This window comes from Fragaria vesca, linkage group LG1, assembly GCF_000184155.1.
Source record: "Fragaria vesca subsp. vesca linkage group LG1, FraVesHawaii_1.0, whole genome shotgun sequence".
NCBI classification, from domain to species: domain Eukaryota; kingdom Viridiplantae; phylum Streptophyta; class Magnoliopsida; order Rosales; family Rosaceae; genus Fragaria; species Fragaria vesca.
Window position 1 is genome coordinate 17,510,704 of NC_020491.1, and position 14,241 is coordinate 17,524,944.

General features: G+C 37.6%; 2 pseudogenes across 1 annotated transcript; both read left to right on the forward strand.

The window, feature by feature from the left end:
• The first annotated feature begins 271 nt into the window (after positions 1 to 271).
• LOC101307736 lies at positions 272 to 1,027 on the forward strand (annotated as a pseudogene).
• Positions 1,028 to 5,928: 4,901 nt separating this feature from the next.
• On the forward strand, positions 5,929 to 10,649 carry LOC101309771 (annotated as a pseudogene). Its single transcript, XR_183757.1, has 11 exons — positions 5,929 to 6,016; positions 6,865 to 7,218; positions 7,317 to 7,404; positions 7,610 to 7,737; positions 7,827 to 8,218; positions 8,297 to 8,460; positions 8,770 to 8,850; positions 8,991 to 9,157; positions 9,248 to 9,353; positions 9,472 to 9,924; positions 10,013 to 10,649. The product of XR_183757.1 is annotated as a 5-methyltetrahydropteroyltriglutamate--homocysteine methyltransferase-like (transcript).
• Positions 10,650 to 14,241: the final 3,592 nt, after the last annotated feature.

Here is a 14,241-nt window from a genome sequence, read left to right on the forward strand (position 1 = left end):
CTCTCTCTCTCTCTCTCTCTCTCTCTCTCTCTCTCTCTCTCTCTCTCTCTCTCTCTCTCTCTCTCTCTCTCTCTCTCTCTCTCTCCATGTAAATATCAACAAAATAGTAGATTAGCAAAGATTAGGGTTAAAGTCTTTTTGATCAAATTGGATTCATTACACCGTGAAATCTGAAATCTCCGATCAGGTTATGCTGTGCAGTGCAGGATTCATCGGAATTCGGAGGTGTTAGGGTTTGATCGGAAATCCGAATTCGTCGACGGCGGCGGCAATGCTGTCGAATCACTTGCAGAATGGGATCATCAACGCGTCGAAGTTGGCCTGGTCTCGCCTACCGAACTCGGACGACACCGAGAACGACGTCATTGGTTTGAGGAAGAAAGGCGACGAAGGCGGCGGCATCGAGAGCCTTGACTATGAAGTCATCAAGAACTACGCTTATTGGGAAGAGCAGGTTACATTTCTCACTTCAATATTCCGCTTTGAAATTTTGGTTTGAATTTTGGATTGATTTGATTGTTTTTGTTTGGATGAGAACTATAGGCGCAGAGATGGAAGCTTTATGTTGGATATTATGTGGCTGTGAAGTGGTTCTTTGCTTTGCTTTGCTTATCGGAATCGGTAAGCACTCGTTGAATTTGAGTCTGTAACACTTAATGGAGCTTCAATTGGAGTGGAAGTTGTATCATTTATTCGATTTTGAGTTTCCAGAAATTGTTTCGGTTGTTTTCAGGAACTGGATTAGCTGCTGTTTTCATCAATATTTCGGTTGAGAACTTTACAGGCTGGAAATTTGCACTAACATTTGCTATAATACAAAAATTGTATTTTGTCGGTTTCGTGGTGTACGTATTAATCAACTTAGTCTTGGTCTTTTCCTCTGTATATATATATCGTTACACAATTCGTACCGGCAGCAGCTGGGTCTGGTATTCCAGAAATCAAGGGGTATTTAAATGGTAAGATGGATTTGCAGTGTGTTTATTATGAAGTTTATCGGCTGAGTTTGCTACTAACTGTTATTTAAATGTTTCAGGGGTCGACATACACGGGTCCTATTGTTCAGAACATTGATCGGAAAGGTGTGGTTATCGTTCTCTCTCTCTCTCTAAGAATCGGTGTTTGGGAATGTTCAAGATGAATTATTATTTTTTCTGTTTTTGGAATTTGACTCCATTGGTGGGAGTATGAGCTTGCAGCTATTGTAAATGTGATTGTTGCAATAATAAAATGCATTGCCATCACTATCTGTGTATTACTGTAAGTCTATTTTTATTTGCAGTTTTGGTTTTATGCTTGTTTGTGATTTCTTCTGTTGTTGTCAAGACATAGAAAAGCTTAGGTCTTATCAATTGTCTGTAGCTGAGCTTGAAACTTGACTTTTCTCAAAAGAGGTGGTTTATGCACATTGTGCTTAGATGTTTTGGATTTCAACTTTTCTCAGTAAATTAGCTGAATGCTTTCAATCTGGTGTATTTTGTATAACTCAATCAGCATATGAGTTTGCTGAAAGAAAGAAAGTGTGGAATCAAAGTTGAAGGGTCAATTTCTTGTTGAAGATCATAGATGGTATGTATGCATAAGGAAGGCCGCCATGTAGAGATGATAACTCATCGGCATTAAAAATCTGGTGTATTTTATATAACTCATCAGCATTCCTGTGTTGAAAAGAGGAGCACAAAAGGAAGGCCGCCACGCAGAGATGATCTATTGAGTATCAAGGAGGGGTTTGTGGAAATCAGCTTTCAGCGTTATCGCAGCACTGATTTATGTTGTTCCTTAAGATAGAATATAGTGCAATTGCTCAGAAGAAGTTTGTTGGGTTGTTCAGAACAAACCCTGATTTGTGTTGTTCAGAACTAACCAAAAGTCGTCCTTCTACAAAAATAGAATATGGTGCAATTGTTGTTCTTGTATAGATAATTTGGTCAAATACACTTCTCTTTACATACTTTTCTATAAGATAAATAAGATTGATGTCCAGTGATAAATCTTTTATATATGTTGCGCTAGTGTTACATGGATAGTTACATATCCATTTTAACAGTTACATTAGAATGTTGCGCCATGGTGTAGTGACACATTGCAAATATCAACAAAATAGTCATGGAATATAAAGGGTAGTTACATTGTTGTTATATTGCCAGTTACATGAGTAGTTACATTGATAGTTACATTGATAGTTACCTTCTTATGCCCGTGGCAGGATAATATAGGTACACAAGTGTAGCATGTATGTAACTACCCAGGTAACTATCAATATGTAGTTACATGGATAGTTACATGGATAGTTACATGAATAGTTACATAGATAGTAACATAGATGGATAGTTACATATATAGTTACATGGATAGTTACATGAATAGTTACATGCATAGTTACATAGATAGTCACATAGATGGATAGTTACATGGATAGTTACATGTATAGTTACATTGATGGATAGTTACATGGATAGTTATATGCATAGTTAGATGGATAGTTACATAGATAGTTACATAGTTACATATATAGTTACATGGATAATTACATGGATGGATAGTTACATGGATAGTTATATACATAGTTACATAGATAGTTACATTGCTAGTTACATAGATAGTTACATAGTTACATATATAGTTACATGGATAATTACATGGATGGATAGTTACAGGATAGTTACATGGATAGTTACATAGATAGTCACATAGATGGATAGTTACATGCATAATTACATTGATGGATAGTTACATGGATACTTATATGCATAGTTACATAGATAGTTACATTGCTAGTTACATTGCTAGTTACATAGATAGTTACATGGATAATTACATGGATGGATAGTTACATGGATAATTACATGGATAGTTACATTGCTAGTTACATAGATAGTTACATAGTTACATATATAGTTACATGGATAATTACATGGATGGATAGTTACATGGATAGTTACATAAATAGTTACATAGATAGTTACATAGTTACATGGATAATTACATGGATGGATAGTTATAGGATAGTTACATAGATAGTTACATGAATAATTACATGCATAGTTACATAGATGGATACTTACATAGATAGTTACATTGCTAGTTACATAGTTACATGGATGGATAGTTACAAGATAGTTGCATGGATGGTTACATGCATAGTTACATAGATACATAAATGGATAGTTACATAAATGGATAATTTACATGCATAGTTACATAAATAGTTACCTTATTGTGCCCGTCATATATGTAACTACCCATATAACTATCAATCTGTAGTTACATTCATAATTACATGCATAGTTACATAGATGGATAGTTACATGCATAATTACATTGATAGTTATATAAATGGATAGTTACATAGATAGTTACATGGATAGTTACATGGATGAATAGTTATTTGATAGTTACATGGATAGTTACATGAACAGTTACATGCATAGTTACATGGATAATTACATGGACAGTTACATGGATAGTTACCTTCTTGTGCCCGTCATGTATGTAACTATCAATCTGTAGTTACATGGATAGTTACTCATGTAGTTACATGATCATTTATCTTCCATCATTGTTTAAAACCATCAGGATAGTACCGTTTACAACATGTCTCGTACAATATGACAGTGTTTACGGCATGTCTCATATGTCTCAGTGTATGTAACAGCTATGAATATGAAATATTAACATAGTAAACTATTTAACGGCGACTCATTTATGCACTCAGCAGGAATATTGAACAATTTAATAGAAAATTTGGAACTGATACCACATAGATGGTAACTTATATAAATCAGAGAATACATGATACAACAATGATGCCCCAATTTCTACAGAGTTCAGGGTACAACAATAACTTAAAAGGGCTATAACTCAAACAGATAAGCCTGAATCTATAAATGACACAGTATATGGTACAAATATATAACAGTTCAGTGTATAAGAACACATCAATACATCATATGCATATGTAGACATTTTCTTCTTTCACTGACAAAGAAGTGGACTTCTGGTTCCTTCTCGCTTTGTGCTCATCACACCTTTTCCTTCCTGAAATTGGTTATTTTCTACTAGGATTGCCATCAACAGAGAGATGAATCCATATTATTGACATAGAGCTCTCAACTAACATGAATTGGTGGAAGCCCTACTGAATCTGATTCATACTTGATGCATACTTGTCGCTGAAAGCACTACATTTTGAGTCACCATTCGTCCATTCTTTTTGATATCCTAACTACTACCTCCTCATCCCTTTATGCATGGCGCACCTCACTCTTCTTGGAACTGGAGGCCTTCTACAAATAGACCCATTAGCTGCAGTCATCCCACAAATATCAGTGTCATCCCAAGTATTGCCACTTCTATATGAAACAAACTCTCTGTTGCTAGCTGTAATCGATTAAGTATTCCTCATCCCTTTGTGTTCAGCAACTTTAGCTTTACTTCACTATACATTCGTAGAACTCAAATACCAAAAGATTTCCACCAAACTCACCCAGATGTGCCTGGACAAACTAAACTCATTCACAACTGAAAAATAATTTCCAAACCACACAAACTAATTTCATTCATGTTAAACCGATCATCATCATCACCATCATTAATAAAGAGATTCAAATCGATCAATTAATAACTCAAAATATTCAAAGTACAAGTACATCAGTCTCAATTATGCACAAGAAGTGTTCAATAGAATACCTCATAGAGAGAGGAGGTGATTGAGATTGGTTCAAGTGGGACGCTCATAACTCAGACCTTTTTCCATAATACACACAATGACACTCCTACAAAAGCGACTAGAGACCCAACTTGGTACGGGTACCGACATCATTGAAGATAAAAAATCAAAGATCTCCTTTCCGATGGTGTAGCAGCCACAGGGTGAGTTGTTGGCAGCGTCTTTGCCGGAAATAGGTTTCTCGGGGCAAAGTTTCGATGTTGACCTTATCAATGATCTCATCGATTTGATTCTATAACAAATCTGCTCAGAGTCGGAGGTCGCCGACCTTGAAATTGTTTCGGTGAGATCAGAGCCCAATTGTCGTCGAGCCTTGTTTCACGTTCTCCATGGCCTAATCGACCTAGAAGAGTTGACGACAGGGCTCATTGACTGCGGAGCCATTGGACTCAACTAGACCTGGATCCAGATCAGAGAGAGAGAGACGTTGTGATGGAGATAGCGTTTTGGTCAGTGGCAGTGTTCATAATTCTTTTCATTCTTAGGGTCAACGCTTTAAGAGATTTAAACGAGTGTATTATTTTATCATTAGTGAACAATTATTAACAGTTTTATCATTAATTACTTCTAAATGTACCTTTTTATATTGACCCAACATAAAATAATAGAGGTGTGTATTAAGAAATTAAGGGTGTGCATTTAAAATTTCTCGTTCGAAACCCTAAAATAATAGAGGTGTGTATTAAGAGATTAAATATGTGTATTTAAAATTTCTCGTTAGAAACACTTAAGACTATTTTTTTAGATTTTAATTTTGTTAACGGTATTAGTATATATGCATGTAGTGCGACATAAAAGACTGAATTAAAATATTACATATTAATTATTTAGTTCATTTGTACCTTGATGTATAAAAAAAATTTCGGGTAAAAACAGGTAGAAATCGTAGAATCCCGTCATCTCCGGTCTCCCCACTCCTCACCCACTCCCAGATACTGTACTGTATGAATAGGTGTGGGACCCCAGGGTATTCACCAACCGCAAACTCCAATATGATCCACACCACCCAAAACAAGCGCGTGAAACAAAACCAAGCCCAGATTCAGCGATCTACCTCCGATTCCAATAGAAATTAAAAAAAAACAAAAGCTGGTAAAAAAAAAAAAAACCAAAGTAAAAAAAAAATCTCAGATCTGGCAGATGTCAGGAGCACGTAAGTTTGGCTATAAATAAGGCGAAAGGGTGAGGCATTCGAACTCGCTCCATTCTCTTCTCTCATCTCCGATAACAGAGAAGTAGAAGAGAACCCCGTCACACAGAACCAGTCAAGTCCTCTACCTCCGAAAGGTACGACCTCCCTTTAGTTCTCTTCCTTATTATGCTGCTGCTCTCCCTCTCTCGCTCTGGCCCAATTTCCCAATGCCTACGTGATCTACTCCTTTCCTTCATCTTTCACTCTTTGTTTTCCATTTCTCTTAAGATTTTCATCCTTTTTCACTGAGATCTGTACTGGTCAGTCTCCAATTCCCGCTTCGGTTTTGTGTTTCTTCTGTTTGCCCTCGAGTATACTGCCCCGCCATTAGGCTTTTGTTTTGCGCTGCATTTTCTGTTGCAGATCTGATTTTGGTACTTTGTAGATCTGGTTTTTGTAGTAGATCTGAGTTCACTGGCTTCTGTGGAGTGTTTAAGTGACGCTCCATTTCTCTTGGAACTCATTTTCCTCCCTTTAAACATTAGATCTACAGCTTCTCGTTGAACCTCTGTCACAAATTATGATGAAATTCAGTGCTCTAAGTATTAGATCTATTAGTGCCAAGTTTTTTCATTCGAGGTCATGTGTTCTCTGATTGTATTTCATTAACTTAGGCTCTATCCGGACATCTTAGTATGCCATCTTTTGTTTTGCATGATTAATATGTCTTATCTGATTTCGTTACAATATCATAATTAATGACATTCCGTAATAACTCTTTTGTGATTTTAGATTATTATTGCGATTGAATACAAATCACCTACTCTCTGTGGGCTTTCAAAACTTGTTTAGAAAATTTTGGTTGATTCATCAACCTCAATGCACAAATACCGTTTCTGATTTTACTTTGCAGATATGTCATGAAAATATTTAGCAATTTCTATCACAGATTATAGTGTTGATTAAGGAAACTAATGTGGTTCTTGTTGATCTGATCCTACAGAGAAATGGCTTCTCACATTGTTGGATACCCTCGTATGGGCCCCAAGAGAGAGCTCAAGTTTGCCTTGGAATCTTTCTGGGATGGCAAGAGCAATGCCGAAGATTTGCAAAAGGTGTCTGCTGATCTCAGGTGTTCCATCTGGAAGCAGATGTCTGATGCCGGGATCAAGCACATTCCCAGCAACACCTTCTCTCACTATGATCAGGTGCTTGACACCACCGCATTGCTAGGGGCTGTTCCACCAAGATATGGTTGGAATGGTGGTGAGATTGGATTTGACACTTACTTCTCCATGGCCAGAGGAAATGCCTCTGTTCCTGCTATGGAAATGACCAAGTGGTTCGACACCAACTAGTATGTGACCTTATCCTTTTCTACACTTTTGAAATTTTATTCTTCTAATATTATGAATGGGAATGATCAATGCGACTTTGTCTAATGTGTTGATACAGCCATTTCATTGTCCCTGAGTTGGGTCCTGACATCAAATTCTCATATGCTTCTCACAAGGCCGTTGAGGAATACAAGGAGGCTAAAGCGGTGTGTTTATGATGTTTATATTTTATTTCATTGTTCTGCATGTGGTCAAGTGAAATTCATGTTGGTGGATGTATGATAGCCTGATAGGCAGTCTTGGGTTTTGCTTTGATGTATATGCTATGTGTGTGGTGGATATGTGGAAGGCAATGTTGCATTTCCTTTATACTTTTTTTCAGAACTGTTTGTAATTTTCCATCTTTTGCAGCTTGGAGTGGATACAGTCCCGGTACTTGTCGGCCCAGTGTCCTACTTGTTGCTGTCCAAACCAGCAAAGGGTGTTGAAAAGACATTTTCGCTTCTCTCTCTTCTAGGAAAGATCATTCCTATTTACAAGTAATATATCCCATTGTCCTTCTATCTCAGATTCCTAATCGTATGCGACTTATCCTTTATGTATTGTTCTAATTTTAATTACTCTTTAGGGAGGTTATATCTGAGCTCAAGGCAGCTGGAGCTTCATGGATTCAGTTTGATGAGCCCACACTTGTCATGGATCTTGATTCTCACAAGTTGAACGCATTTACTGATACTTACTCTCAGTTAGAGTCAACTCTGTCCGGCTTGAATGTTCTTATTGAGACTTACTTTGCTGATGTACCTGCTGAGGCATTCAAGACTCTTACTTCTTTGAAGGGTGTCACTGCCTATGGTTTTGATTTAGTTCGTGGTACTAAGACCCTTGACTTGATTAAGAGTGACTTCCCTAAAGGCAAGTACCTCTTTGCTGGATTGGTTGATGGAAGGAACATTTGGGCAAATGATCTTTCTGCTTCCCTCAGTACATTGCAGGCTCTTGAAGGCATTGTTGGCAAAGGTATACAATATTTCTGCAGTTTTTGGTAAATCATGACAAGCAATTGCATTTCATTAATTCTTTATCTGTTTTGTGCAGACCACCTTGTCGTCTCTACCTCCTGCTCTCTTCTTCACACTGCTGTTGATCTTGTTAATGAAACTAAGCTGGACAATGAAATCAAATCGTGGCTTGCCTTTGCTGCCCAGAAAATTGTTGAAGTTAATGCTTTGGCAAAGGCATTGGCCGGTCAAAAGGATGAGGTATAACCTTGTATTCTTTTGTTACGCTGATCCTGATTTGTCTATAAAGCAATATCTTGTCTAGGTTTTCTATTAAAATTGGTGGTACTGATAAAGAAAGAGATTGGGGCCATTACTGAGTGTGATGTGCATAAAGATAGAAAAGTTGGATTTATTGCTGAATCTTGGTTCAATAGTTTACAGCAGTGCTTATACCTCCTTGAATGCAACTGGCTTATGCTATATTTATAATAGTTTACAACAGTGCTTATATGATTCACTTGCCGTTTTAATTTGATTGCTCATCTTTTGTGCTGCCTGCATCGTCAGGCATTTTTCTCAAGCAATGCTGCAGCTCAGGCTTCAAGGAAGTCGTCCCCAAGGGTGACCAATGAGTCTGTCCAAAAGGCTGTGAGTGCTTATTGCCTTTCTTGCCCCTTTTATGATATGCTAAGTTTGTTCTGTATTTGCGGTCAGATTTTTTTTTCTTTGATACTTCTTGTTATTATTATTATTTATATATTTATTTATTTTTTTCTGGGTATTTTCAGGCTGCTGCTTTGAAGGGTTCTGACCACCGTCGTGCTACTAATGTAAGTGCCAGACTTGATGCTCAACAGAAGAAGCTTAATCTTCCAGTTCTCCCAACTACCACCATTGGATCATTCCCTCAGACCATTGAACTCAGAAGAGTCCGCCGTGAATACAAGGCCAAAAAGTAAATAAAGTCTAATGTTTATTATCTTAACAAAATATCAAATTGTAGAAACTGTTGCTGATATATGCGCTTTATTTTTTTGAACTTTAGGATTTCTGAGGAGGAGTATGTGAAGGCCATTAAGGAGGAAATTAGCAAAGTTGTTAAGCTTCAGGAGGAGCTTGACATTGATGTCCTTGTTCATGGGGAGCCTGAGGTGAGTTTTCATTTATCAAACTGGATACAGAGAAATCTGTTCTACTGTTGGATGTTGAACCGTTGGTTTTCATTTTGTATGTGAGACTGCGATTCATTATTGTTTATTCTCATGGCAGAGAAACGACATGGTTGAGTACTTTGGAGAGCAATTATCAGGGTTTGCCTTTACTGTCAATGGGTGGGTGCAATCTTATGGATCTCGATGTGTGAAACCACCAATCATCTATGGTGATGTGAGCCGCCCAAAGCCAATGACTGTATTCTGGTCATCTACTGCTCAGAGCATGACTGCTCGCCCAATGAAGGGAATGCTTACAGGCCCTGTTACGATCCTCAACTGGTCCTTTGTTAGAAATGACCAGCCCAGGTCTGAGACTACGTACCAGATTGCTTTGGCCATCAAGGATGAAGTGGAGGATCTTGAGAAAGCCGGTATCAATGTTATTCAAATTGATGAGGCTGCATTGAGAGAAGGGTTGCCTCTCAGGAAGTCTGAGCAAGCTCACTACTTGGACTGGGCTGTGCACTCATTCAGGATCACTAACGTTGGTGTCCAGGACACTACTCAGGTCTTTTTCCCACTTGACATGTATTTTTGTATTCTAGTATTTTGTTTGCCTTGTTGTCTTAACTGCTTGTTTTTAACAAATCACGCAGATTCACACTCACATGTGCTATCCAACTTCAACGATATCATCCACTCAATCATCGACATGGATGCTGATGTGATCACCATTGAGAATTCTCGCTCTGATGAGAAGCTCCTGTCAGTCTTCCGAGAGGGAGTGAAGTATGGTGCTGGTATTGGTCCTGGTGTTTATGACATCCACTCTCCAAGAATACCATCAACTGAGGAGATTGCTGACCGGATTAACAAGATGCTAGCGGTCCTCGAGACAAATATCTTGTGGGTCAACCCTGACTGTGGGCTAAAGACTCGCAAGTACGCTGAGGTGAAACCAGCTCTTAGTGCTATGGTTGCTGCTGCCAAGCAACTCCGCACTCAGCTTGCCAGTGCTAAATGAAGCATTTGATGGAAGCGGGGCTTCAAAAGAATTCAAGGATTTAATGCATCTTACTTGGATTTTACGGGTCATGTTTGATTGTTTAATAACTGTGTGATGAAATATCTTATTAGGCTTTTAATGTCCTCCTATGGGCACTTTTTGTTTTGTTTTTTTTTCCTTGTTATATTTTGTATTTTTGAGGCTCAGCCTCCTATCAATTTCAAAGGGGCATCAAACTGCTTTGCTTGGTGTATACCGTGTTCAATCAAGAAATATCAATTGCAATGTGTTCCCTGGTTTGATATCAGTCAGTTTATTGTGCGCCAACAGGTGCAACTCTAAGATGACTAGTTTTTTTGGGATCAAATTGAAGTTTCTTTGAAAGACGAAGATGAAATGGGTACATAAGAGCAAGTTCACCTGATAAGTCCATGTGTCTACGGCATATTTAATCACAGATATTTATTCAGGATCCTTAATTCAAGCAGAGACAATGTAACTCACCATAGAGATGAAATTCAAAATCGTTACCTTATCGAGAACCATTGATTCTGATACCTTTGATTGTTCATGAGTTCAATTTGGCCAATTTCGAATCTCTTTCTCCTTTGTCTTTGAGCAACTAGGCTGTCGTGTGTTGCATATGAATAGCCAATGTACCTATATTCTCCCCCTTTGGCATTGCTATTCAACACAAGATTAAGAACCTGCAAACTGATACAAATCCAATGCACATACGCTCATACAGTCGATGAGTTTTTCAGAGATATTCATAATCAATTTTCCATCCTTTTCCAATCTTTGAAGACACAGAAAAAGAAAACACAAGAATAACCAAAAGCAAAATGAGTTCAAATTGAAAACATGTCTTGTGCTTATGCACTTACATACTTAAAACCAAATTGTTCAAATAAGACACAAACAACTGATGTTGTGTGTATACCCTGATTTGGGTGTAATCCTTCATTGTAAGAGTTGTGTTGACCATGATGTTGTGTTTCTCTTTTGATTGCTTTGGATTTTCAACCGTGTTGGTTGGTGTGATGTGTTTTGAGTTTTTTTTTTGGCGGTAAGTGTTGAGCTAGAGACACCAAGATTGGTGCTCTTATAACATAAACGAAATGTAGGAAAATGTTTTGTATATTGCAGTGATTCAATCGATTGTACATACTAAAAATTATATACAATTAGACTAGAGTAGTTCTAAGGATGCAATTGGTACAGAAAACATGATCCTACAAATATGCAGATTGATTTCATGATCCATGATTTCTTCCATCACATATTTTACCATCAATCAGACATGAATGCTAATTACCTGGCATGATTTGCTTTCCTTTAATACTGTGTTTTACCAAACAACCACTTGGTGGTTCGTTATCTTTGCCTTAATTGTAAAGTCCACCCAATATCGACTGACATTCACAAGTCACAACATTAACCAAACACTTAAATTATGAAATATTGAAATAAGCTGTAGAATCCGGTTTGACCTCCGGGCCAAAATGGTGTTTGGTACAGAGTCGCTTTTAAAAAGATCAGTTTATATTCGAACTTTTAGATTTTATAGTGTTTAGTAAATTAAATAAAAACAGTTTATTTTGAAAATTATAGGTCACTGGCAACAACTTTTAGAAACAACCTGAATGTTACTTTTAAAAGCAGTTGTCATAAAAACACTAGAAATGACTTTACAGTAGTTTTAGAACTAAAATTTACCAAACATAAAACTATTTTAATTCACAGCTAATTATTTTAGCAGTGCAGCAAAATCAGATTTTTAAAAAATAGCGAGAGAGAATGGTAGGGTTATTTTTATGGGCCAATTACATAGAAGTCCACTTTGAGACATTTGTACCCACATAAGTCCACCCAAACATTTGTACCCACATAAGTCCACCCAAGTCTAAATAGAGTCTTATATTAGGTATTAAAGTTCAACAAAATTACAGACTGTCATCCAACCAAAAAATTAGATTTTCTCTCTTATATTTACAAAAATGTCATTAATGTAAAAAGTCAACAACTACAAATGGTCTCCGGCGAGGCCTCCGGCCAACCACCGAGGAACTTTCCGATCGACCTCCGGCGAACTTTCTGGTTGACCATATGTGAGGATTCTAGCAACCATAAAAGCTACTACCACTAACAACAAAAGATACTACCGATAGCCAAAAAAACTACTGCCACAAGTAAAGAAAGCTACTACCGATAGCAACAAAAGCTACTACCACCAACAAAGAAAGCTACTACCGCCAACAAAAAAACTACTACCACTGACAACAAAAGATACTACCGATAGCAAGAAAGCTACTGCCACAAGCAAAGAAAACTACTACCGAAAACAACAAAAGCTACTACCGATAGCAACAAAAGCTACTACCGCCAGCAAAGAAAGGTACTACCGCCACCAATAAAAAATACTATCGATAGCAACAAAAGATACTACCGTCAGCAGCCAAAGCTATTACTGCCACCAACAAAAGATACTACCGCCACCAACAAAAGATACTACCGCCACCAACAAAAGATACTACCGCCACCAACAAAAGGTACTACCACCAACAACAAAATCTACTCATATGAGATTGAGAAAGATACTAGCATAGAAGTTGAAAATGCTTCGATTGAATATACAAAATATTATCATCATGTTGAAAAGATACCAATACAGATATTAAAAAATACTAAAATTATGTAGCTTTTTACAATGATATAATTATGTATAAAACTACTTCTGTACTTTAAAAAAGCTATTGTTATAGTTTAGAAAATCGACCGCAATAGTTCTATAAAACTACTTTTGTGGTTTTGCCATTCTTGATTAGCACACGACTTTATTTCAAATATTTCTTGGTTAGCCGAATGATATCTTGGCTAAGAGAGGCTTCAATATTCAAATTCACATGAGATTTCTGCAAGAACAAATGCACAACAAAATATTAGTAATGAAAACTAATAACAACAATGAAAATAAAAGCTACTCGGCCTTTTTGGCTCTTAGTGTCGAAAATATACTATCACTGTGTGAAAAACATAGTGTCACTTCGTCGAAAATATACTACCAAGTAATATAAAAGCTACTTGACCTTTTTGGCTCATATATTAGTCACTTATCATTACATCATGTACTTTAAAGCTTCATAAATCTAATAACCAAGACAATGCATTATGACATACAAGAGAATAGGTCAATATGCTTGCTATTGAGAATAAAAACTGATTGAAGCATTTGATCGAACATGTGGTGGACATCTAATTAATCATGTCATATCTAAACTCATGAGAATTTGTCACATCTTCACATCCAAATATAATCAATCGACAATCAAAACGAAATGTATTCTCAAAGGTCTAGGTGTAGGAGAAGAACGACTCCTATCCCTCCACCATAATCAAATCGGCAGTCAATTCCTACCATCTCATATTTGTTTCGACATTTTTGTGGAAGACTCCGCTGGAGTGGCAGTGTCTGACGGCGAAGATCAGTTGCTGGACGTACCGCCGAGGTGCCGCCGTTGACGATGGAGACTTAGAGAGACTAGGGGAGGGTGTCTCAGAGAGCTCCACCTCGACCTTCGATCTATACTCCTTGACGAGGAAAACGAGAATCGAAGATCAAACCTTGCTGCCGAGCGCCGACGACGATGGAGGGGATGGAGTCCTAGAGAGCTCTGCCATGATCTGAGATCTGAGATCCTTGACGAGCACCATGCGCTCCTCGACTTTCAGCTCCGATTTCTGATGAGATAGCTATCTACCGCGATGGTGTGCCATGGATGGAGGGTGACGGCGATGTAAGGCTAGGATTCCGGCGAGATCTGATGAGATCTAGTTGGTCATGGAGAGAGAGAGAGAGTTAGTTTTTTTAGTTTTTTA